This window comes from Heterodontus francisci, chromosome 11 (assembly GCF_036365525.1).
Source record: "Heterodontus francisci isolate sHetFra1 chromosome 11, sHetFra1.hap1, whole genome shotgun sequence".
In the NCBI taxonomy this organism is placed as follows: Eukaryota; Metazoa; Chordata; class Chondrichthyes; order Heterodontiformes; family Heterodontidae; genus Heterodontus; species Heterodontus francisci.
The window spans coordinates 34,927,563-34,953,857 of record NC_090381.1 but is presented as its reverse complement, the minus strand read 5'-3'; the positions used below and the strand labels follow the sequence as shown (position 1 = coordinate 34,953,857).

General features: G+C 44.1%; 1 protein-coding gene across 5 annotated transcripts in view; it reads right to left on the bottom strand.

Annotated features, from left to right (window-relative positions):
* Window positions 1–26,295, bottom strand: part of LOC137375197 (rho guanine nucleotide exchange factor 4-like) — a 578,050-nt gene that overhangs the window by 104,918 nt on the left and 446,837 nt on the right. The gene's annotated exons all lie outside the window — the stretch shown is intronic.

Below are 26,295 nucleotides of genomic sequence, written 5' to 3'. Positions count from 1 at the left end.
TGAGGAAAGCAAAATCTGAACCAAACATAACAGACTCCCATCACCTCAAATAAGGCAAATGATGGGGTGCAGACAATGCCAAAGGCAGATTCCCTGATCCAGGCGTTCTCACTCCTGGTCTTGGATGAGGACCCTGATGTGATGAGTGAGATGAGATATACCGGTCTCTATAAGGGCATATATGGGTGTCATCAGTGAATTCCAGGCTTGGCACACAGCCTGCACCCTTGTTCTGAGCCAATGGCTAACCCCAGCTTCCAGGCAGCTGGGGTGGGCAGCTGCACAAGAAGTGCCCCATGCAAATGAGATATCCTCATTTTATAGCAGCAGATTAGACTTTCAACAGTCTGTTAGGCACAAATATATGGCGATATTGTGGCCATTTTTAACAATGCCCTCAGTGCAGGTGAAGCTGCTGCCCTCCATTCACTTCTTTGGCTTTATGTGACACAGCACTACAATTTAGACTTTTGCTGGAATTCGAAAACCATTAATGCAAAATCTGACTTCAAATTACTTCAAATAGTCAATGATAATAGTAGATTGGACAAATCGGTTGTGAAAAATTATACAGTGTAAAAAATAAACACATACTTTGAGCTGGGTGGTGGACGATTAATCAATACAATTTTGTTCATGCTTCACTACATGCTTCAACAGCAGTGTTTTCTTAATAATGTTTCTGTAGCAGTGGCATCTGTCTAAAGACAGTCAACTATTACATTCTTTGACTTCTGGGAACCATATTGTCAAACACATATATGTGTAGCAGCAAAACAAGAACAAGAAAAGAATATGCTGGAAATGTGCAGTTTCTATGAAGAGAATATTGGTTTTGATAAAGAATTGTATCCGAAATATGAACCTGTATTCTCCTTATCCTAAGTTCTATGTCAGCCCTGGCTCAGTTGGTAGCAGTCTTGCCTCTCAGAAAGTTATGTGTTAATGTCCCACTCCAGGACTTGAGCATAAAAATCTAGCATGACACTCCAGTGCAATACTGAGGGAGTCTGCTCTGTCAGAGGTGCTATCTTTTGGATGAGACCTTAAACTGGGGCTCTGTCTGCCCTCTCAGGTGGTTGTAAAAGATCCTAAGGCACTGTTTCAAAGAAGACCAGGGGAGTTATTCCCAATGACCTGGTCAATAGTTATCCCTTAATCAATATCACTAAAACATATTATCTGGTCATTTTCACATTGCTGTTTGTGGAGGTTTGCTGTGTGCAAATTGGCTGCTGCGGCCTCTACATTATAACAGTGACTACACATCAAAAGTACTTCATTCGCTGTAAAATGTTGTGTTGCTGGGTTCTTTCACACAAACTTACCAATCACACACTGATGAATAGTAACAAGTATGTTGGGTTCTTTTTTTGTTGAAGACTCAGAATATTTTATACAAATTACAGAACAGCTCTATACGTACATCTCATTAGGGATCAACACAAATCCTACTACTGTGTCACATGATGTGTGATATCACTCCCTGCAGTGATAATGCACATTCACTATTTCTATATTTCTTTAAAGCAATATCACAACACAAAGTGCTTTGGGATGTCTTGTGGTCTTGAAAGGTGCAATATAAATGCAGGTCTTTCTTTCTGTAGACAAATGGATCGATTTTTGCCTTTACTGAACACTAAGCACCACCTCTAGCAGGGTAGATTACACACTCCTTGGACAGCCTGCCGGATTTTCCTTTCACTCATTTCAGTGGAAGGAAATTCACCCAGGCTCTGTTACCAGTGTGCCATTGATTTTCTTTCCTGCAGTCCACACGGCTGACTCTTAACATACAGATGGATGTTCCCTGTGTCAGCAGAGTCCTCTTCCAAGACCAGGAGTGGGAACACCCAGATCACGGTGTCTGCCACTGGCATCTACCCACCGAGTGTTTCTGGCAATTTTATTTTTGTTTTCAGTATTTACTGTTTCTTTTATCTTTTCTTATTTGTCCAACAAAACTTTGCGTCATTGTTCTGAGCTTAACTTAGCTGCCAATTCGTAAAGCGAAAGGAAACTCTAAACTACAGCAGTAATGCTTACAGACTGGCTTCATGGTTTGAGTGGCCTGTTGTCTCGTGACTTCAGACCTAATAATGTACTTTTTTTTACTGATGTTTCAAAAAAGTTCTTCAAGAAAATAAATAAATATATTATGTAGAGTCACTGTACTTTTTTTGTCACAAGGCACTTGGAGGAGAGTAGAGAGGAAAATTCAAGTTGCGCATAGCCTAGGACCAGTGCGCTCTTTGAAGGTAAGGATGACTTCATCCCTGGAGTTTGGCATGGTCAAGGCAGATACCAAGAGCTCTGTTTACATTGTGAAGGGCCTTTCAGGGCTGAGCTGCTGCCCACTGTGGGATGTTGAAAGAAGGCTCAGAACCTATGGCCTTCTTTGGCATGGTCTGGATGTATGCAGGAAAGATAGGGGTGAAAGATCACAGGGCATGTGCCAGTAGAACGGGTAATCTATGGATTCCCTCTGTTATTCAGGAGATAATTCTCAACTGGGAGCCCTTTTCTGAAAGCCCATGTAACCCAGATACATCTCATACACCCACACTAATAATTTATCAAGCTACACTTGTTGGAGGGCAGTTAATCTATTGAACAAATTACCCATTGGCAGTCAATCTGCAGAAACTAATATTATCGACCTAGCCATTATTTATTTGAAAATACTTTGCTTCTGAGTGGGCAGTTTTTAATCTATTGTAAAAAAAAATGCCTGTCAATGGCTCCTAAGGTCACAATTCCAAGAATATATACAGAAATAAAAAGTTTTTTCCTCATCTTCACTCACGACTCATATTTAGGTTATATATTTTTACCTAGCAACATCATGTAGTCTCATGCAGAGATGTACTAAGCCTTGTGTTTATAGGCTTCTGTGAAACTCAGTACAAATATTTAGTCACCTAGGCGACAACAAGGTATGTAAGTGTGTACTGGAAAATATATACATGATAATAAAAGAAATTCCAAAGTTATTGCGTATAAATTGAGTTAATGTAAGCAATATTGTTTTGCCAATTTTCTTATTTACAATAACACAAATAAATTTTGAAGTTGTACTTCTTAGGTTATGAAACCTGGGTCATCACTAAGCAACGTACATTCCTGCAGAACATACATTAAGAATGCCAGACTTGATATTTAAAGCTGCTAACAAGTCAAAAAGTTGCAAAAGATTAAAAAGGGGGTGCTGAATATCACAGTAACCTCAATCATCAGCACATTGATGGAAGGTGCCATCGACAGTGCTATCAAGCGGCACTCACACACCAATAACCTGCTTACCGATGCTCACTATGGGTTTTGCCAAAACCACTCGGCTCCAGACCTCATAACAGCCTTGGTCCAAAAATGGACAAAAGAGCTGAATTCCAGAGGTGAGGTGAGAGTGGCTTCCCTTGACATCAAAGCAGCATTTGACTAAGTGTGGCATCAAGGAGCCCTAGCAAAATTGAAGTCAATGGAGATCTGGAAGAAAACTCTCCACTGGCTGGAATCCTACCAAGAACAAAGGAAGATGGCTGTGGTTGTTGGAGGCCATTCATCTCGATCCCAGGACATTGCTGTAGGAGTTCCTCAATGTAGTGTCCTAGGTCCAACCACCTTCAGCTGTTTCATCAATGACCTTCCCTCCATCCTAAGGTCAGAAGAGAGGATGTTCACTGATGATTACAAAGTTCAGTTCCATTTGCAACTTCTTAAATAATGAAGCAGCAAGCCCTGGAAAACATTCAGGCTTCGGCTGACAAGTGGCAGGTAACATTCATGCCACACAAATGTCAGGCAATGACGATCTCCAACAAGAGAAGCTAATCATCTCCCCTTGACATTCATGGGTACTACCATCATTGAATCCCCCACAATCCACTTCTCAGGGTTACATTGATCAGTAACTTAACTGGTTCAGCCACAAAAATACTGTGTATACACAAAAAGGTCAGAGGCCAGATATTCTGTGATGAGTGACTCACCTCATGACTCCCCAAAACCTTCCCATCAGCTACAAGGCACATGTCAGGAGTGTGACAAAATATTACCTGGATGAGTACAGCTCCAACAAGTTCAACTCAAGAAGAGTAACACCATCCAGAACAAAACAGCTTGCTTGATTGGCATCCCACGCACCACTTTAAAAATACTCTCTCTAACACTGCCGTACACTGGCAGCAGTGTGTACCATCTACAAGATGCACTGTGGCAACTCACTAAGGCTTCTTCAACAGCACGTTTCAACCCCGTGACATCTACCACCTAGAAGGACAAGAGCAGCAGACTCATGGGAACACCATCACCTGCAAAATCCCCTCCAAACCACACACCATACTGACTTGGAACTGTATCGTCATTCCTTCACTTTCACTGGGTCAAAATCCTAGAAATCCCTCCCTAACAGCATTGTGGGAGTACCTTCACCATATGGATTGCATGGTTCAAGAAGACGGCTCACCACCATCTTCACAAGGGCAGTTAGGGATCAGCAATGAATGCTGGTCTTGCCAATGATAGTCACATCCCATAAGTGAATAGATTAAAAAGATTTTCAAAAACTTTTTTCAAGGATCAGCATTATGAGGCATCAGAAGAGTTCGGAGCGTGTTTCTGGGATCCTGTGCCAGTTGCATATGCATCTTTTTGGTGTTCTCTGTAAGTTGCAGTTGATTAGATCAAAGTTGGGTTCTTAAAGATTAGAGTCAGAAAGAATGTAGCAGCTGGAAAGAAGGAAAGTGCAAGATTAGGGACTTTTCCCCATCAGAAGAGTATAAGCCCTGTTTTTAATTGAGAAACAGTCGCAATTCCTCATTACGTTGTACTCAGTGTCAGCCAGACTCACTTCCAGGTAGACTCACTTCCTCTTACGCTCTGCTCTACAGACTGACTATTATGGTCATTTATTCTGAAGAACTGAAGTAACAAACACAACCAGCAGAGAAACCTCAGCATCAATCAAAAGCATCACATATTTATGACAATGAAACGTTTGAAGTCAGCTGATGTTATAACCCATCAAAGCAAAGCAGGAAGAAATTTATAAATGGTATCCATCATAAACTGGTTGAGGCCGTTGTTGCTTTCCACACGTATCAAGCTTCTTATATCATTCTCACAATTTATACACATTTTCTCATGAACATTAATGTGCAGCTGAACTTGTATTTTCTGTATCCAGTTTCATTAAGTATGTTGCAACACAGGTCCATTGGTGATGAGCAAACAGCGTAGCCCCAATTTAGAAAATATTATTAATTTACTATTATTGAATGGACCATCTTTATTACCTTGACACAAAACTACAGGAAATACGACAGATGCTATATAAGTGCAATTATTCTTTTAAGTATATCATGACTTTGTCCTTTTGAATACATGAGATTGTTTGAAATGTCATTAACTGCTGTTCAGTTTATACAGTAGCGTATCAGAGTGAAAAGAACATTCTTGCTTTTTCCAAAGTGGTTTCCCTGGTTACTGCACAAATCGTTTCCTATTGCTCCCCATCACTGTCGAGGCCTCAAAACATCTCAATTTTATCAATGAGATCATTAGGTTAAAGCACTTCCCATGTACACACAATGTAACAGCTAAATATTAATAAAAACAAGAAATGCTGGAACCACTCAGCAGGTCTGGCAGCATCTGTAGAAAGAGAAGCAGAGTTAACGTTTCGGGTCAGTGACCCTTCATCGGAACTGACAAATATTAGAAAAGTCACAGGTTATAAGCAAGTGAGGTGGGGGTGGGGCAAGAGATAACAAAGGAGGTCTAGATTGGACCAGGCCACATAGCTGACCAAAAGGTCACGGAGAAAAGGCAAACAATATGTTAATAGTGTGTTGAAAGACAAAGCATTAGTACAGATTAGGTGTTAATACACTGAATATTGAACAGCAGCAAGTGCAAACCTGAAAAAAAACAGTGGGTAAGCAAACTGAACAAACTAAGATGAAATGAAATAAATGCAAAAAAAAAGATTGTAAAAAAAAAAGGAAGAAAAAATAACTAAAAATGAAAGTAAAATGGGGGGCTGTCATGCTCTGAAATTATTGAACTCAATGTTCAGTCCGGCAGGCTGTAGTGTGCCTAATCGGTAGATGAGATGCTGTTCCTCGAGCTTGCGTTGATGTTCACTGGAACACTGCAGCAATCCCAGGACAGAGGTGTGAGCATGAGAGCAGGGGGAAGTGTTGAAATGGCAAGCAACCGGAAGCTCAGGGTCCTGCTTGCGGACTGAGCAGAGATGTTCCGCAAAGTGGTCACCCAGTCTGCGCTTGGTCTCCCCAATGTAGAGGAGACCACACTGTGAGCAGCGAATACAGTATACTACATTGAAAGAAGTACAAGTAAATCGCTGCTTCACCTGAAAGGAGTGTTTGGGGCCTGGGATAGTGAGGAGAGAGGAGGTAAATGGGCAGGTATTACACCTCCTGCGATTGCAGGGGAAGGTGCCATGGGACGGGGACGAGGTGGTGGGGGTAATGGAGGATTGGACCAGGGTGTTGCGGAGGGAATGATCCCTTCGGAATGCTGACAGGGGAAGGGAGGGGAAGATGCGACTGGTAGTGGCATCACGCTGGAGGTGGCGGAAATGGCGGAGGATGATCCTTTGGATATGGAGGCTGATGCGGTGAAAAGTGAGGACAAGGGGAACTCTGTCACGGTTTTGGAAGGGAGGGGAAGAGGTGAGGGTAGAGGTGCGGGGAATGGGCCGGACACGGTTGAGAGCCCTGTCAACCACAGTGGGGGGAAATCCTCGGTTGAGGAAAAAGGTCATATCAGAAGCACCGTCATGGAAGGTAGCATCATCAGAGCAGATGCGTCGGAGACGGAGAAACTGGGAGAATGGAATGGAGTCCTTACAGGAGGTAGGGTGTGAAGAAGTGTAGTCCAGGTAGCAGTGGGAGTCGGTGGGCTTATAATGGATATTAGTAGACAACCTATCCCCAGAGATTGAGACAGAGAAGGCAAGGAAGGGAAGGGAAGTGTCAGAGATGGACCATGTAAAGGTGAGAGAAGGGTGGAAATTGGAAGCAAAGTTGATAAAGTTTTCCAGTTCGGGGCGGGAGCAGGAAACGGCACCGATACAGTCATCAATGTACCGGAAAAAGAGTTGGGGGAGGGGGCCTGAGTAGGACTGGAACAAAGAATGCTCGACATATCCCACAAAAAGACAGGCATAACTAGGACCCATGCGGGTACCCATAGCAACACCTTTTACTTGAAGGAAGTGTGTGGAGTTGAAGGGGAAGTAGTTCAATGTGAGAACAAGTTCAGCCAGGCGGAGGAGGGTGGTGGTGGATGGGGACTGGTTGGGCCTCTGTTCCAGGAAGAAGCGGAGAGCCCTCAAACCATCCTGGTGGGGGATGGAGGTGTAGAGCGATTGGACGTCCATTGTGAAGAGGAGGCGGTTGGGTCCAGGAAACTGGAAATTGTCAAAATGACGTAGGGCGTCAGAAGAGTCACGGATGTAGGTGGGAAGAGACTGGACCAGCAGAGAAAATATAGAGTCTCGATAGGAAGAAATAAGTTCAGTGGGGCAGGAGCAGGCTGACACAATGGGTCTGCCGGGACAGTCCCGTTTGTGGATTTTGGGAAGGAGGTAGAAGCGGGCTGTCCAGGGTTGTGGGACTATGAGGTTGGAAGCTGTAGAGGGAAGATCTCCAGAGGAGATGAGGTCAGTGACAGTCCTTTGGACGGTGGCTTGATGTTCGGTGGTGGGGTCATAGTCCAGAGGGAGGTAGGAAGAAGTGTCCGTGAGTTGGCGTTGAGCTTCTGCAAGGTAGAGGTCGGTACGCCATACGACAACAGCACCACCCTTGTCTGCAGGTTTGATGACCATGTCGGGGTTAGACCTGAGAGAACAGAGTGCCTCAAGTTCAGAGGGGGACAGATTAGAGTGAGTGAGGGGGGCAGAGAAATTGAGATGACCAATGTCTCACCGACGGTTTTCAATGAAGAGATCATGAGCGGGTAAGAGGCCGGGGGAGGGGTCCAGGTAGAGGGAGAATGCTGGAGGCAGGTGAATGGGTCTGCTGGTCGGGGGGAGGACTCCTGGTCAAAGAAGTGAGCCCGGAGGCGGGGGCGACGGAAGAAGAGCTCAACGCCATGCCGAGCACGAAATTCATTGAGGTGGGGGCGTAAGGGGATAAAACTGAGACCTTTCCTGTTTACAGAACGCTCAGCATCAGAGAGGGGGAGGTCAGAGGGTATAGTGAATACCCTTCCTCAACTTCTCTGTCTCCATTTCTGGGGATAGGTTGTCTACTAATATCCATTATAAGCCCACCGACTCCCACAGCTACCTCGACTACACTTCTTCACACCCTACCTCCTGTAAGGAGCCCATTCCATTCTCCCAGTTTCTCCGTCTCCGACGCATCTGCTCTGATGATGCTACCTTCCATGACGGTGCTTCTGATATGACCTCCTTTTTCCTCAACCGAGGATTTCCCCCCACTGTGGTTGACAGGGTCCTCAATCGTGTCCAGCCCATTCCCCGCACCTCTACTCTCACCCCTTCCCCTCCCTCCCAGAACCGTGACAGGGTTCCCCATGTCCTCACTTTTCACCCCACCAGCCTCCATATCCAAAGGATCATCCTCCGCCATTTCCGCCACCTCCAGCGTGATGCCACTACCAGTCGCATCTTCCCCTCCCTTCCCCTGTCAGCATTCCGAAGGGATCATTCCCTCCGCAACACCCTGGTCCACTCCTCCATTACCCCCACCACCTCGTCCCCATCCCATGGCACCTTCCCCTGCAATCACAGGAGGTGTAATACCTGCCCATTTACCTCCTCTCTTCTCACTATCCCAGGCCCCAAACACTCCTTTCAGGTGAAGCAGCGATTTACTTGTACTTCTTTCAATGTAGTATACGGTATTCGCTGCTCACAGTGTGGTCTCCTCTACATTGGGGAGACCAAGCGCAGACTGGGTGACCACTTTGCGGAACATCTCTGCTCAGTCCGCAAGCAGGACCCTGAGCTTCCGGTTGCTTGCCATTTCAACACTTCCCCCTGCTCTCATGCTCACATCTCTGTCCTGGGATTGCTGCAGTGCTCCAGTGAACATCAACGCAAGCTCGAGGAACAGCATCTCATCTACCGATTAGGCACACTACAGCCTGCCGGACTGAACATTGAGTTCAATAATTTCAGAGCATGACAGCCCCCCATTTTACTTTCATTTTTAGTTATTTTTTCTTCCTTTTTTTTTTACAATCTTTTTTTTGCATTTATTTCATTTCATCTTAGTTTGTTCAGTTTGCTTACCCACTGTTTTTTTTCAGGTTTGCACTTGCTGCTGTTCAATATTCAGTGTATTAACACCTAATCTGTACTAATGCTTTGTCTTTCAACACACTATTAACATATTGTTTGCCTTTGCTCCGTGACCTTTTGGTCAGCTATGTGGCCTGGTCCAATCTAGACCTCCTTTGTTATCTCTTGCCCCACCCCCACCTCACTTGCTTATAACCTGTGACTTTTCTCATATTTGTCAGTTCCGCTGAAGGGTCACTGACCCGAAACGTTAACTCTGCTTCTCTTTCCACAGATGCTGCCAGACCTGCTGAGTGGTTCCAGCATTTCTCGTTTTTATTTCAGATTTCCAGCATGCGCATTATTTTGCTTTTAATTTAGAGCTAAATATTAATCCCTTATTGACAATTGTGGAAAAATGCTATTTTTTGCTGACTGCTGATTTTCTTTTTGCTGATCAGCTTATTCATTTGACAAACATAAAACTTACATTACAATCACTAATCCTTCAGCTTCTGTGCAAACATACAGAAACCACGTATATATAGAGAGACAGTGATAAAGAAATAAATAATCTAAAATAAGGATAAGAAGGTACTGGCTATTATCTCAGTGTTTGGATGAATAGAAGATAAACTGTTTATTCCTTAAGGTAATGTAGCAACATGTTTACTCTCATAGTTTACTTGATAATACACTACAGGCCTGGAGTCACACTTTGTCCATGGAAAACCATTCATTCCAACAATGCACATTTGTGGATGTCTACAACTCTGATCAAGATTCCAGACATTCAGTATATGTCTCTCCTCTGTATTGTTACTCATATCCTCGAGTGTGCATCTATGAAATGAGTTTCCCATAAGGGTATGAAAAAAAAACGTAGAAGGGGAAAATTATTTTTATTCGTTTTCTTTCAACTACAGGTTAACTTTTTGTTCGGTTATAAGTTAATTATAAATTGTCTCCACCTGTTTATGATCCATGTTATTGGTAAGTTTGACCCCAACAAAGGTAATGCTCAACTCAGAAGTTGAAATAGTTGACTATGAGTTGGCCAAAGCTAGTGAATATATTGTGGGAAACTAAAGTGTTAGACTTAGCTCAGTGAAAGTGTCTGGCCTCTTTCTGGGTTCTGGGTTCAAGCCCCACTGCAAACCTCAAGCAGATGGTTTATGCTGACTAAGGAGTTGCTGTACTGTCAGAGGTACCACATGAGGTGTTAAGCAGAGACCCCATCTGCCTGTTCAGGTGAATGTAAAATGGCACGATTCAATTTTTAAAAATTCATTCATAGAGGATGTGAATGTAACTAGTAAGGCCAGCATTTATTGCCCATTCCTAATTGCCTCTGAGAAGCTGGTGGTGACCCACCTTCTTGCATACAACTGTGTGGCTTGCTCGGCCACTTCAGAGGGCAGTTACAAGTCAGTCACATTGTTGGTTAGACCAGCTAAGGACAGCAGGTTTCCTTCCCTAAAGAACATTAATAAACCAGTCTTTTGACAATCCAGAAGTTTCATGGCCACCACTACTGATACTAGTTTTTACTCCAAATTTATTTAACGAATTGAATTTAAATTCCCCAGCTGCCATGGTGGGAATTGAACTCATGTTACTAGATCATTAGTCCCGGTTTCTGGATTGCAAGTCCAAAAGCAGAACTTCTATGCTACCATACCACTTAAATAAGGGCAGACAATTCTTCCGGTGTCCCGCCCAACATTTATCCACATTAATTGGTTACTGACCTCATTTGCTGTTTGTGGCCCCTTGCTGTGGGCAAATGGGCTGCTGCGTTTGCCTGGACAGTAGCATTGACTACACTTGAAAACTAGCTGCAAAGCACTTTCGAACATGTCGAGGATACAACAGGTGTGAGATAAATGCAAGTCCTGCCTATGCACTCAAGTGGTTGCTTTAATTTTAATATCAAAAGGCACATGTGAAAATTGTGTTTCTGTGGCATTGACGTGCAGATCAGCCATGATCTAATTGAATGACACAGCAGGCACAGGGAGGAATAGCCTACTCCTATTCTCCTGTATACTTTATTACTTCTGTATTGTATTTGGAAATAGTTAAAGAAATATGCCTCTCAGATAAAAAAATGACGTATTCTACTCTGTTTTTCCAGCAACCTTTGATATTCTATGATTGAGTGGGTAATTATACAATTTCTCTCCCAGCCTTCTGATTATGCTGCCTGTGAGCAAACCATTTGAGATTATTTGTCTGCCCCCTTTCCCCTCCAACACCCACCCCTCCCCAACCCCCCTCTGCAGAAAATAGCCTGGCTTCTCAACACTTTTCAAGCCAGTCTGGCTGAACAATTGGAATCAATCTCTTGAGAAATTTAAAGTCAAAAGCCATGGCCTACATGTCCTGACCCAGCATGCTGAAATTCACATAAGGGACCATTTCCCTGGTTACTTACTTTTAACCCATGTCAAATTAATTCTACAATCGGTAATGTGTCACCAAAACCAATATTGAGCTCAAAATGTAATTCCAAGTGGACAATAGTATTGTAATACTTTTCACCTTGATCAAGACCTTGTACACATTAAGTGAGGGGAAGATTCAGCAGGAATCTCTTATTGATCTCTGACAGATTGCTGCCAGGTACGGTGCAGAGGAGTTAATTATATCCTTTCTGAGAATAATTAAGGCAACCATCCATTTGTAAGACCATCTCACTACGATTGATTAAAATTTCACACATTAATCTTTAACTCTCGGCATGTTCCCATCTCCTCATCTTCCCTGTCACCTCCCACATACTATCTACTCACAGGCCCTCATCGCATGTTATCGCTGTGACCTAACTGAGATGAGGTCAAACCCATTACGCAGATCTCTTTGTGAGTTAACTGCAGTTCAAGAGATTCTACAGTCATCATTCAGGAACAGCATTGAAATACAGTCGTGACTGAACCATTATGAATCAACGCAGGCCACAGATTTGTTTTTTGTTTTTCACTGTTAGAAAGGAAATGTCTTCATGAAAATGTGCCAGCCATTTTTATATGATTTAGTGAGGGTAAATAGGGCAAAGGAACCATTTTTATCAAAATGGCATCCTTAAAAATGATTTACATCTTGTAATTTATATCTTGGCTTATCTGTAAATAAATGCAACATTTTTTTCCAATGGTGGTGCCAGCAATTACCACAGTCACAAATGTTGGCTCATTTACTCGTTTGCAATGCCAGAGATGAGTGAACTCACATTTTACTGCACACTGTAAAGCCACATTAGCCAAATAATAATTCCTTAAACATTTTGGGCTGCAGGTTCATGAAGTCCTGCTTTCGGGTACAGGGTTCACGATTTGTGATCTGCACATGCCCGTTCCGTTGAGGCAGGCAAATCCCAAATTTAGTGCTGCCTCTTTCTTTACATGACTGTGATGTTGGTGCAAGCGGGGTCCATGCTGCTGCCTGACAGTTTGCTCAGCAGGGGACCAAGGAGCATATGCTGATATCAAGAGGTGCAGCCAGTCAGCTCCTCTTAAAAGGCAGTCTTCCCTTCTTAAAAAGGAGCTGCACTCAGTGGAAGGGAGCTACTGCTGACTGCCTGCACAAACACAGGCTGCATTTCAGAGCTGCATAAATGGAGCATCCGGGAAGAGACAGGGCTCTTAGGTTCACGGATATGACGCTGGAGGCCTTAGTGGCGGAGGTCGACAGGAAGAGAGAGATTATGTTACTGTGAGGGGCCAGAAGGCCCTCAAGGCAAATTCATGGAATGGAATGGGAGCGGGTGGCAAGGGAGGTCAATGCCTGTAGCCTGGTCCCGAGCACCTGGAAGCGATATGTTATGAACAGGTGAGAAAGGGGTCTAGGGTTCCCCCTCAGCCTTCACCTGGTCTTACCGTAACAGGGTTTAATTTTAAACACCGTGTTTTTAGCTCCCCCGTGGTGAATCTTTGTTCACTGCTTTCCAATTATACGACAAAGAAACCAGCACAAACAGATTTTCTTAGGTTTAAAGAAAAAAGGGTGAAATTTCTTAAACTTAAACTCTAATTCGGTTACGCCTATGGATACAGGACGCGCCCACGCTAGCATGCATACGCGATACACACATGCAGATAGAGACAGAAAAGAACAGAAAAAAATAAAATGGAAAACTTTGAGGCAACCTCTGAAGAGGATTTTTGTTATGGTTCTTCGAGCTCACTGTAGAGTCCTTGATTGTAGGTAGATCTTGCTCTTCATTGGGGCTCAGTATTCTTCTTAAACCTTGTTTGCTGTAGGAAACCTTTCTCTCTTGGGGTTCATGTGTCTTCAGTGGATTTGGAGTTCCGTGAGAAAGAGAGGAAGAGCCAGACAGGAGAGGTCTTCTTCAGTCCAGGAGCATACTGCAGTCTCTGAGTTCAAATTCTTTGTACAATTCAGATAAACTAGGTTGCCAAGCAGGCTAGTCATGTGACCAGCTGGTCTGACCACATCTGTTTGTGGATTCGGCCATCCCAGTAGTCATCCTGAAATTTGAGCTCCCTCACCTTCAATGTCTAGTGCTCAAAGTCCATTGTGGGTTAAACTGGATAAGGTAAGTAACTCCTTTGTCTCAACAAGCAGTGTCTGTTAATATGCAAATGTATTTCCAGCCAAGGGCTTGGTGATTTCTTTTTTTAAACAAGTCCTTTCCTCAGTTCAGCAACAGTTTTCAAATCAATGTTCACATGACAAAATTAATGTGCCTCATTCTTGGCAGGTGGGGGGTCTGTATGACAGGTGATGCAACAAGTTCAATGGCCTCACATGGGTGGTCAAGGTCAGTGAATGCATCTTCACATGACATATCCTACCCAAACCACCAAAGTCTCATGCTGCTCATTACACCATACCCGCATCACTCACCCATCAGCAGGCCCTAGCAGTCATTACTCAGGCCTAACATTCAGATACTCCACCTCAAGGTCATACACATTCCAATGATGCCAGTCTCACACCCAACACCCTTTGTTTCCACATACCTCCAGTTATTCAGCTGTGACAGGCACACCCAAACAGAGTGCAACACAACCAATGGCATTCGTCCCTCTGTCTTTCAGGACAAGGTGTCCCATAACCACCAGCAGAAGAGCAGAACCAGTGGGGACAAGGATGCCTGCATCTCCTTGAGCTCTACAGAGGAGATAGTTCTCTGCATCATGGGGCTGCTGTGACAGAGCCCATGGCATCAAGCGTCACTGAGACCATTAGGTATGACAGCATGTCCCTTATGCCCCTTCTCAACTTCCACCTCACCCTTACCCTGCTATCTGGCATGATGAGCAAGCTGTAGATGGACATCTTGGGCTGGATTTTAAAGGCTCTCTGACACTGGGAACAGTGGCCGGGGGGGGGGGAATGAAGATAGCAACAAAGGAGGCCCGACACCGAACCCGACATCAGGAGGCCCCAACTCGATCTCAACGGTGGCGAGGCCTCATGGTGGCCACCCTGCCGCTCGGCGATGGGACCACGATTTCTATATTTAAATTAATTTACCTCCCTGATTTAATGAAGGTCCTATTGCCTCCTTATTCACCGCATCGATCTTCATTCGGGTGGCCGGCAATGCCACGCCTTGGAATCCCCGTTCGGGGAAACGAGGTGCGACTCCTGTGAGGAGAGGGGAGGAGTTACTTTTCTCAGTGTGGGGGGAGGGGGAGCGGGGTCAAACTCCTCGGATTGGTTGGGGGTTGGTGGGAAGGGTTTGAGGGTTAAAGTTGAAGAACTTTGGGGGGTGGAAGGTCACTTGGTCAAGGTAAGTATTTTGGGGATGAGCGGGCAATGATTGTAATGTAAGGCTACTGGGGGCATGTGAGAGGGGATGGGGAAAAAAATTCATTAACTTGTATTAAAGTGTAATGTAATGTTGCATTAAAAATTTAAATAGTCAGTTAGGGCTCTAAGCCCTTTAAAAATGGTGCCTGCGCATTGGCAGCGGACACGTTGCCAGGGATGGCTCGCCCACCCACTCCACATCATCAGGGGGAGGTGGCCAACCCGGACATGGTAATGAGCCACCGCACTTGGAATCGCGGCAGCTCTGCGATGTGGGCCCCGTGTGTGTGGGCTGCAAACGGCGGGCTTTTAAAATACAGCCCCTTCTTTTCCAACCCACCCACTTTCCCTCACCCCAACCTTCCTCTTTCTGATTTTCTGCTTTAAGACATCCAAGCACTGCCACCTGCCCAGCCACAGCACACCCAGGAAGAAGAGACAGAGCAACACCACAACATTGATGACGAGGCTCCATCACTTGATCTGACACTCAGATTCATCAGTTTAGATACTGACCTTAGAGGCTACTATAGAATCAGGACCTGCATGTGGCGAGTCACTGGGCACATGAGCTGTAGCCAGGCCAGAGGGAAAGGATATTTCACGTTCTTCTCACCGGAGGCTGAGGTCGCAGATGAGTTCTACTACAGGGGACTCAGATAAGGACTTTGATGCGGCAGCATGTAGGAGAATGCTGATTAGGATGCGCACTGGTTTGCTGGGTGCATTGGTAGTCAGCCTCCTGTCACTGTCAGGGAGTATGGAAGAGTCAGGCTCCAACTTGACAGAGGGCATTGTGCAGAGATTGCCCTCTCCGCAGCCTCTGCTCCATCTCCCTGTCGTCCTGCAGACCCAGAGGCACAGCAATGACAGTCCCCATACCTGTTGCAGCCTTCGAGTAGACAGGTCCCCAAATCCTCTGTCCTCCCTGTGAGGATGCAGCAACACTCCCTGCCAAATCCACAACACCTCCAAAAAGACTCCAATCCGCTGCCTCTGCTGCTTCCCTCCCTTCCCCTAACCCACCAGGCCAAACTTCCTCTAAGGCTCCCCCACCGCCCTAACCCTGACTTTGCATCTTTCTCTAGTTTCTCTCCTATCTCCCCTCATGCCCTCTCCAAGCACATGTTGTTGATGAGAAGCACCTCTTGCTCTCTAGGCCCTATTCCCACTAAACTGTTGCCCACTCAACTTCCCTTCCTGGTTCCCATGTTAGTTGACACTATTAATGGTTCTCTCTCCTCAAGGTACTATCTCTTTCTCCTTCATATCTGCCATCATCACCCCGCTCCTCAAAAAACAACCCTTGACCCCTTCGTCCTTGCAAAATAACACCCCAAATCGAACCTCCCTTTCCTCTCCAAAGTCTTTGAACATGTTTTCACCTCCCAAATCTGTGCCCAACTGTCCCGGAACTTCAATTTTGTGTCGCTCCAATCAGGTTTCTGTCCCCATCAGAGTACCGAAGTCACACATGACAAATGACTGTGACAATGATAAATTATCCCTCCTTGCGCTCCTCTGCAGCCTTTGACATGATTGACCATGAAATTCAGCTCTGTCCTCCAGCTGGGAGGGACTGCATGTGCCTGGTTCCATTCGTAACTATCCAGTCGTAGCCAGAAAATCACTTACAATAGCTTCTCTTCCCACTCCTGCACTGTTACCTCTGGTGTCCCCCAAGGGTCAATCTTGACCCCCTCCTTTTCATCTACATGCTGCCCCTTGGAGACATCATCTGAAATTATGGCATCAGTTTCCACATTTTTGATGACGATACCCAGCTCTACCTCTCCACCACCTTTTTTTACCTCGCTTCTGTCTCTAAATTGTCTGACTGCTTCTCCGACATCCACTACTGGATGAGCATAAATTTACTCCAATTAAATATTTGGAGGACAGAAGCTGTTTTCCTTTGTTCCCTTGGTACCAACTCCATCCCTCCCCCTGGCCACTGTCTCAGGCTGAACCAGACTGTTTGAAACCTTTGTGTCATATTTGACCCTGAGATGATCACACATCCGCACCATCACTAAGACTGCATATTTCCACATTTGTTAACATTGCCCGACTCCAGCCTTGTCCCAGCCCATCTGCTGCTGAAACCCTCATTCATGCCTTCCTTATCTCTGGGCTTGACGATCCCAATGCACTCCTGTCCAGCATTCCACGTTCTACTCTTTGCACATTTGAGGCCATTCAAAATTCTGCTGCTCATGTCCTAACTTGCACCAAGTCCTGCTCATCCGTGTCCCCTGTGCTTCCTGATCTACATTGTTTTAGTCAAGCAATGCTACAATTTTTAAATTCTCATCCTTGTTTTCAAATCTCTCCATGGCCTTGCCTCTCCCAATTGCCTGACAGCCCACTGAGATATCTGCACTCCACCAATTCTGGTCTCCTGAACATTCCCAATTTTAATCGCTCCACCATTAGTGGCCATGCCTTCAGCTGACTTGGCCCTAAGCTCCTGAATTCACTCCCTATATCTCTCCATCTCTCTCTCTTCCTTTAAGGTGCTCCTTAAAACCAACCTCTTGGACCAAGCTTTTGGCCATCTGCCCTAATAGCTCCTTGTGTTGCTCGGTGTCAAATTTTGTTCATAATGCTCCTGTGAAGCACCTTGAGATATTTATTTTCATGAAAGGAGCTATATAAATGAAACTTGCGGCTGTTATTACAACAGAGACTACACTTTTTTTTTGAAAAGGTACTTAATTAGTTATAAAGGGCTTTTGGGTGCCGCGAGATCATGAAATGTGCTGTTTAAATGCAAGTGCATTTTTTTTTTACTTTTAATACACTGTAAATGTAGCCTCTGACTGAGTACGGTGCACTGTGGTGGCACTGACAATATTTCTGACGTGGCTGCGAAGTGGTTTTATTTTTTAATTGGGAACTTTGGGACCACCTAAGTGACAAAAGATCAATCACGACAATGGTTCACAACTCTGAGTGACAGCTCATCCCAAGATTCAAGACTCCTTGTCAGGAGTCAAGGCACTGTGCCCCCCCGCAGGTGTGGCACTTGTGTGTCAGTCTGTCGTTAAATTTAGCCAAACAAGCTGACAACTGCAATCCTAAATCTCTAATTCCCAAACAATTTATCACTATCTCCATTTCTTGAATGCAGCTGTAAAACCGTCATGTGGTTACAATTTTTGCACAAGACCTTCTTCCCCTAAATTGTTTTCATGGTTGAGAATTCCAATCTGGTCTGAGGCTGGAGAAAAGAGACTCCCATGGCATCTGTGTCATTTCATCAGGTGCAACCTGCCCCCATTGTGGCTCCACTGAGGTTAAATAAGGAGAGGTAAGAACCACACATGAATTGAAGCGTGGCCTCAGCATGATGCAGACAGACAGCCTGCAGCGCTAGCTGCTAATAACCCACCTGCTGCTCAATTCAGTCACTTGGAGAAGCCACCAACCAAACAGTGTTGCGTGTGGGAGTCTGAAAAAGCTACATTGGCAAATTATTAATATAACTTTTCTTGGAAGAACTGCTCATCTTCTGCATGACTTTATTTTTCTGGTTGAAGCAGAATACATTTCGTACTGCATATTTCAGTATCAGGAGCAGTATTTTTTGTAACTTTTTTTTGAACTCACCTGGAATTGGCAGCTCTGAGGCGTCCCTGGGACACCTATAAAAAAAAGTCCCGATTAATTTAGCAAAGGAACCAAAGCCTGCTCAAAATGGGTGCAGGTCATCCCACTGCTAAATTGGTATGCTTCGTGCAAAAATATCAATTCGTGTAACTACCAATTTCAACCCCAACAACTCTGAAGCCTAGCAAACAACATTTTTCATAAACAACTGCAGGGATATGCACAATGATGTGCTTGGCAATCTGATAATTTAATTGGGTTTGCCATTACAGGTTTTATCTACCTATATCATCTGGAAAATACTGATTGTTGCTAAGGGAAAGTTGTTAGATTATGTTCTGTTGTTGTATTTGTAGCATTGCTGGGGTGTTCTGGAGAAAGTCTTAGACTCCCGATAGAGTCAACCAACAACTCTTTATTATTTACATTTACTATATACACTCTCCACAAGCCTCCGAAGCTAGCATCCTCTGTGCTGCTATCTCTTTTTCTCCTCAAGCCTATATCATGTGACTGTTACATCATCACTCTTACAGTGGGAGGGGTTACTCTCACTGTCTTTAGTTATTAACCCTTTACATCCTTATACTACAGAATATGAGATAAACAATGATCAAGCTATAAGGCAGGGCCCGTTCTGCTTAATATCCTCCAGGCAGTTTTCAACAGTGTTACTTTGTAAAGATATCTCTAAAACTAATTAAACCACCTTACCCAACATGATTTTTTTAACAACTATCGAATGCATTGTCTGAAAGAGTGGTGGAATCTGTCAATAGGAAATTTGATCTTGAAAAGGAAGTATTTGCTGGGCTATGGAGAAAGAGCAGTGGAGTGGGACTAATTGGTCAGCTCTTTCAAAGAACCAGCACAGACATGATGGGCCAAATAGTCTCCTTCTGTGCCGTAAGATTCCATTACTTGAAGTACCATCTATTTTTTTCCCTTTCACTCAATTTTGTAACCATTCCCAAGATTTAGCTTGAAATCCTACAGCTTTGAACTTAACGAATAGCCTTTCCTATGCAATTTCACTAAATACTTATGTCATATAACTTTCCAAATAAATGAGGAGAAAATGCTTTGCCGAACATTTTCATTTAGGAAGACAATACCTGCTTGAATATTGTTTTAGTTCCCGGTTTTCTTTCATTTAAACACTACCGTTTTGTAAATTTAGTTACTTCGACTGTCACTCTTGCTGTAAGCGATCTTATTTGATTCATTGGCTGCCTTGTAGCCTATCATTGGCTATTGGTATCCTGTAACTCATTAATCCTCGTTGCAATTATTTTGACCGTATCTTGCAATACCATTGAATATACAAAGGTATTGTATAATGGCACTGGTCCCTCTGCAATGTTGCATTCAACAAACTGAAACACCAGTGAGACAGTATTGCAGTGATTGTGAAAACAGTATAATAATCCTACATTAATTTATGCAAAAGTGAAAGTACTGAGCAGCATCCTCATTAATGACACATCCACCTCAACATCCACTTCAAAGCATGAAAATCAATGTCACTCAGAAATTGACCACTTGCTGCTATTTAGTCTCAGCTTGATCCATTTTAGAACAGGTTCATCATTACACATTATGGGGAGAGATACCAGCAGAAGTGTATGTTTTACACTGGAACTTGTAAGATAGTAAAACAATGCAAATATTTACAGTGGAACCTCCATTATGTGCCATACTGAGTTGGATGTCCCTTCACTCAGTTGAAATGAGTGAATAATTGAGAGTTCACAAACTTTTTCCTGATGTATCTGGCACAGCAATGCCCCAAGCATACGAATGAAGTTAAATGCAAATAACATTAATTGAATTTAATCTTTCTTGGACTGTGATGTTGCTTTATCTCAGATAGGAGTGGTTTGATGTCGGTTGGCTATGCAATGAGGTGACATTCTTGCAAATATTCTGGTAGTTACTGGGCTGGCAGGTAATTGGAATGTAAATAATGAGGTTCCATTGTAAATGAATACTATCCAAACTGTGTATGACCAACTTTCTCTATGGCCCTGAATGTAAACTGAAATTCACTAATTCCTGTATTTTATGCATAAGATTGTTTCTACCTGCACATCTAATCCATTATTAAGCCATTTTAGGAACATCAGACTGGAAGTTAATACATCTACAAATTAATATTAAAATGCTGTACTTAACGATGTCAGCCTTGGGTCTGTGGTAGCTCTGAATCAGAAAGCTGTGTGTTCAAGCCTCGCTTGTGTACACAAGCCTTTTGTGTACATAATCAAGGCTGACACTTTGGTACAGTACTGAGAGTGTGCTGCACTGTTGGATGAGCCAATAAACCGAGGCCATTTCTGCCCACTCGTAGATAAAACAGATGCCATGGCACTATTTTAATGAAGAGCAGGGGAATTCTCCTGGCCAATGTTTATCCCTCAACCAACATCCTGAAAGACAGAAAAACAGAACTGCTGCAGGGAGGGAGGGACAGAGTGTGGGGTGGATAGCGCAAGTCAAGGTTCTAGATTGTGACTAAAGTTAGCACTTGATTGAAAACTTTAGTAGTCTTAAAAACTCATGCCATCACCTTAATAAACACAGAATTAATTCAACTTTTACGGGCCAATTTTACAAACTGGGAATTTTCAGACTGTCCGGTTCAAAACTGAATGAATGCCAACCTTTTAAACAACAATTTTTAAACTTATTTTTGGGGTGTGAGCATTGCTGGCACGACCAGCATTTATTACCCATCTCTAACTGCCCTTGAACAGGTGGTGGTGAGCTGCCTACAACTGAGTGACTTGTTAGGTCATTTCGGAGGATAGTTAAGAGCCAACCACATTGCTGTGGGTCTGGAGTCACATGTAGGCCAGACCAGGTAAGGACAGCAGATTTCCTCCCTGGAAGACCTTAGTAAACCAGATGGGTTTTTACAACAATTTGATAGTTTCATGATCATTATTAATGAGACTCGCATTTTATTCTAGATTGATTAATTGAATTTAAATTCCTCCATCTGCCGGGACAGGATTTGAACTCAATTGGGCAGGACTTTTTGCTGCTCCTGGAGACAGGCACAGAGTCAAGGGGGGGGGGGGGGGGGAGAAAACAAAATGGCAGGGGCATCGCTCCCGACATTGACCGGGTCTCCTGCCATTTTGTCCAATTAATGGCCATTAAGGGCCGCCTCCACTTCAATTTTATTGAAGGCGGAGGGACCTGCTGCCGTGGGGAGATGCTGCCAGGTGAAGCCTGGTGGCCTCCTAGTGGCATTGGGGAGTCCCTCCTTTGGGAGCAATCCAGGGCCCCCGCTGATAGCGATGGCCAAGGCCGGGTCTGCCCCTGCCTTCCGGCCCACCGCCAAGAATCCCATTGCCGGAATAAAATCCAGTCCAATGTCTCTGGAGCTTTAGTTTGGGCCTCTGGATTAACAGTCCAGTAACATTACCACTATGCTACCATCCCCCTGAAGTCTGATGAACATCACAGAGCCTGATGTTTAGACATGGATTACATTCAAACATACCAACCTCCCAAAAAAAAAATCCTTGTATTTCCCCTACAAATATAGTATTTTCTGAAACTCTTCTCTTGTACTTCCAGCAATGATTCCTATGAGCTGCAATGAGGCTGTTTTGTGCTTGGAGATTACCATACCATCAACTCAGTCCAGGGGACATGATCCTATTTCTCAATGTTTACTGGGCAATAGGGCAGGTTCAAAATAATAATCAGTTTGTAACAACGGATTGTTTGGATCCACAGGGAACATTTCTAGCAAAGTCCAGACGATGTGGCCTGGCAGCTAGTTGCATTGTCATTTAAAATGTAATACTTGTGTTTTTTATGTCATTAAAATTATGTTTTGCAATTTTATACAGTTTATCAGAATGTAGTTTTAATCCATTCATGAATCTTGTAAAACCAATTTATTTTTCAATGGTTTTTGATGTTCTTGGTGCTGTGGTGTTCAGGTTTGTCAGTCTTAGTGAAGTGAAAGGGCCTCGAGGAGGTGTTTCTTAGCAGAAATCTCTTGTTTTGAATGAATTGACTGCCACCTGTGCCTCAAAAACCCATTTGACGAATCCATCCTATAAACAGGAACAGGAAGTCCAACAGAGATGTCTCTGCTGGGGAGGTGTCAGGACCCCCTCCCTGGAAAGAAGATGTAGCTAACCCTTTGTGAGGGGCTAGTGTGCAACCACAGAAGATACATCCACTGACGCCAGGTCCCACTGACGCTGCAAGACATGGAAACTCCTGATACAGGGAATTCTGTCCCCCCACCCCTCACCACTTTATGATTAAAGCAATGCTTGGGACAGGCAAAGGCTCTGCTCCAACAGGACTTTCCAGATCCATGAGCATAGGCTGGGATCCAGTGAAAACAGGCCCAAGCCTAATAGCCAGAGTTACAGCAGGAGTATGTACGAATGGCCTTGGATTTTCGAAGTCAAGAGGGAAAACAAAGAGAAGTAAGCAGGCAGTGGAGAGAAGCAGAAAGGGAGAGAGAAGCAGAAGAGGAGAGAAACTCGCAACATGAAAACGACATCCTTCTGCACTCTCTCTGGAAATATTTATTGTCTCTCCAACCTATTAATGCTATTTACTTTAGTGGTCCCTGCTAATTTAGTTTAGTTTAGTTTAGTTTAGAGATACAGCACTGAAACAGGCCCTTCGGCCCACCAAGTCTGTGCCGACCATCAACCACCCATTTATACTAATCCTACACTAATCCCATATTCCTACCACATCCCCACCTGTCCCTACATTTCCCTACCACCTACCTATACTAGTGGCAATTTATAATGGCCAATTTACCTACCAACCTGCAAGTCTTTTGGCTTGTGGGAGGAAACCGGAGCACCCGGAGAAAACCCACGCAGACACAGGGAGAACTTGCAATCTCCACACAGGCAGTACCCAGAATTGAACCCGGGTCGCTGGAGCTGTGAGGCTGCGGTGCTAACCACTGCACCACTGTGCCGCCCCTATATATATAATGTGACTAGTTATGCCTCAATTCTTAGTTTATTTTGAATTCTGAAAGGCCTTTAGAGAGAACAACTTGTTGGAATCAACTTAATAAATCCCCTTCATAACTTTGAAAACTTCTGATAAGGTGCATCTTTACTACGCATATTAGTCTAGGGCTGATAGCTGCATTGCGGGTTCCTGTCAAGCAGTACCTCATTTATATGCCTGGTATCCTCCTGCTCAGGGAGTATCTGTACATGCTTCCCCTCCTATCAATTATATTTTAAGCATTTTCTGATCATAAGCAGGAGTCTTCTAAATATTTTCTAAATATTCAAATTGAACTGCGGTTAACTTCATCAAATACTCAAGAGGTCCGTCAAAACAGTTGAGTGCTTTTCAAACTGGACTGCCATGGCCTTCTTAAGATTTCACAGGAATGTGCTCCAGACCCAATTCCAGAATTATATTGCAATCTTGGTGTTATGACACAGAAACCAATAAAGAAGCAATATAAATGCACACTTAGGTTATCTTCTGTCTTCCCTTTACCAGTTAGAAAAAGCTCAGCTTATCTCATCTTTCCTCATAAATTAGATTACTGAAACCAATATTTGTCTACACTGTACCCTCTGAGGGCAACAATATCCACTTAGAATGTGTATTTACTTAATTCATAAAATAAAAGTTGCATTAAAAGGAAGGCTAGAAAGACGATCTTGTTCTGCTTCAAATAGCATCATGGGAACTTTTGCATCGACCTGATCTTGGGTCAGCACCTTATCTGAAAGACAGCACACTTATCTCTCAGTGTCAGATTGCAGTGTCAGCCTATATGATATATTTAAGTCTACCATGGGGATTGAATGCGATCCTTCTGACTTAAGGGCAAAATGTTACCAATTGAGCGAAGCTGATACATCTAGTTTCTACTCCTCCATGGCACATCTCAACAGAGGCGATCAAAAAGTGCATCAGGAAAAACCAGGCTGCAGTTGGAAAAAATTAAACCTAAATGAAATAACTCATCAATTCCTCCCTGAAATCTTAAACTCTAATCCAGCCTCTGCCCTCTCCCACACAGAGTCCTACATTCCAATCACCCCTAACTGTGCCAAGCTCCATTTGCCTCCTGTGCCACACTGAATTGATTTGCAGCACCTTATTGCTGCTTTCAAATCTCTCCATTGTCTGAATATATAAGCAAAATACTGAAGATGCTGGAAATCTGAAAGACAAATAAGAAATGCTAGAAATAATCAGCAGGTCTGGCAGCATCTGTGGAGAGAGAAGCAGAGTTAACATTTCAGGTCAGTGACCCTTCATCAGAACTGGCAGCTATTAGAAATGTAAAAGGTTTTAAGCAAGTAAAGTGGGGGTGGAGCAAGAGATAACAAAAGGGAAGGTGTTGATAGGACAAGGTCACAGAGAATAACTGACCAGAAAGTCATGGAGCAAAGGCAAATGGTATGTTAATGGTGTGGTGAAAGACAAAGCGTTAGTACAGAGAGGGTGTTAATGGACAGAAAACTGAACAGCCTGGCCCAAGCACAAACATGAAAAAAACATTGGGTAGGCACAGTAGAAACAAACTAAACAAAATAAAATAAAATAAACACATAGAAAAGAAAAAAGAATAATAACTAAAAATAGAATAAAAAGGGGGGCCCGTCATGCTCTGAAATTATTGAACTCAATGTTCAGTCTGGCAGGCTATAGCATGCCTAATTGGTAGATGAGATGCTCGAGCTTGCGTTGATGTTCACTGGAACACTGCAGCAATCCCAGGACAGAGATGTGAGCATGAGAGCGGGGGTTGGGGGGGGGGGAGTGTTGAAATGGCCAGCAACCGGAAGCTCAGGGTCATGTTTGCGGACTGAGCGGAGGTGTTCCGCAAAGGGATCACCCAATCTGCCTTTGGTCTCCCCAGTGTAGAGGAGACCACATTGTGAGCAGCAAATATAGTATACTAATTGAAAGAAATACAAGTAAATCGCTGCTTCACCTGAAAGGAGTGTTTGGGGCCATGGATAGTGAGGAGAGAGGAGGTAAATGGGCAGGTATTACACCTCCTGCGATTGCAGGGGAAGGTGCCATGGGAAGGGGACGAGATGGTGGGGTAATGGAGGAGTGGACCAGGGTGTCGCGGAGGCAACGATCCCTTCGGAATGCTGACAGGGGAAAGGAGGGGAAGATGCGGTTGGTAGTGTCATCACGCTGGAGGTGGTGGAAATGGCGGAGGATGATCCTTTGGATATGGAGGCTGATGGGGTGGAAAGTGAGGACGGGGGAACCCTGTCGTGGTTCTGGGAGGGAGGGGAAGGGGTGAGGGTAGAGGTGTGGGAAATGGGCCAGACATGGTTGAGGGCCCTGTCAACCACAGTGAGGGAATCCTCGGTTGAGGAAAAAAACATCAGAAGCGCTGTCATGGAAGGTAGCATCATCAGAGCAGATGCGTCGGAGACGGAGAAACTGGGAGAATGGAATGGAGTCCTTACAGGAGGCAGGGTGTGGAGAAGTGTAGTCGAGGTAGCTGTGGGGGTCGGTGGGCTTATAATGAATATTAGTAGACAGCCTATCTTCAGAGATGGAGACAGAGAAGTCGAGGAAGGGAAGGGAAGTGTTGGAGATAGACCATGTAAAGGTGAGAGAAGGGTGGAAAT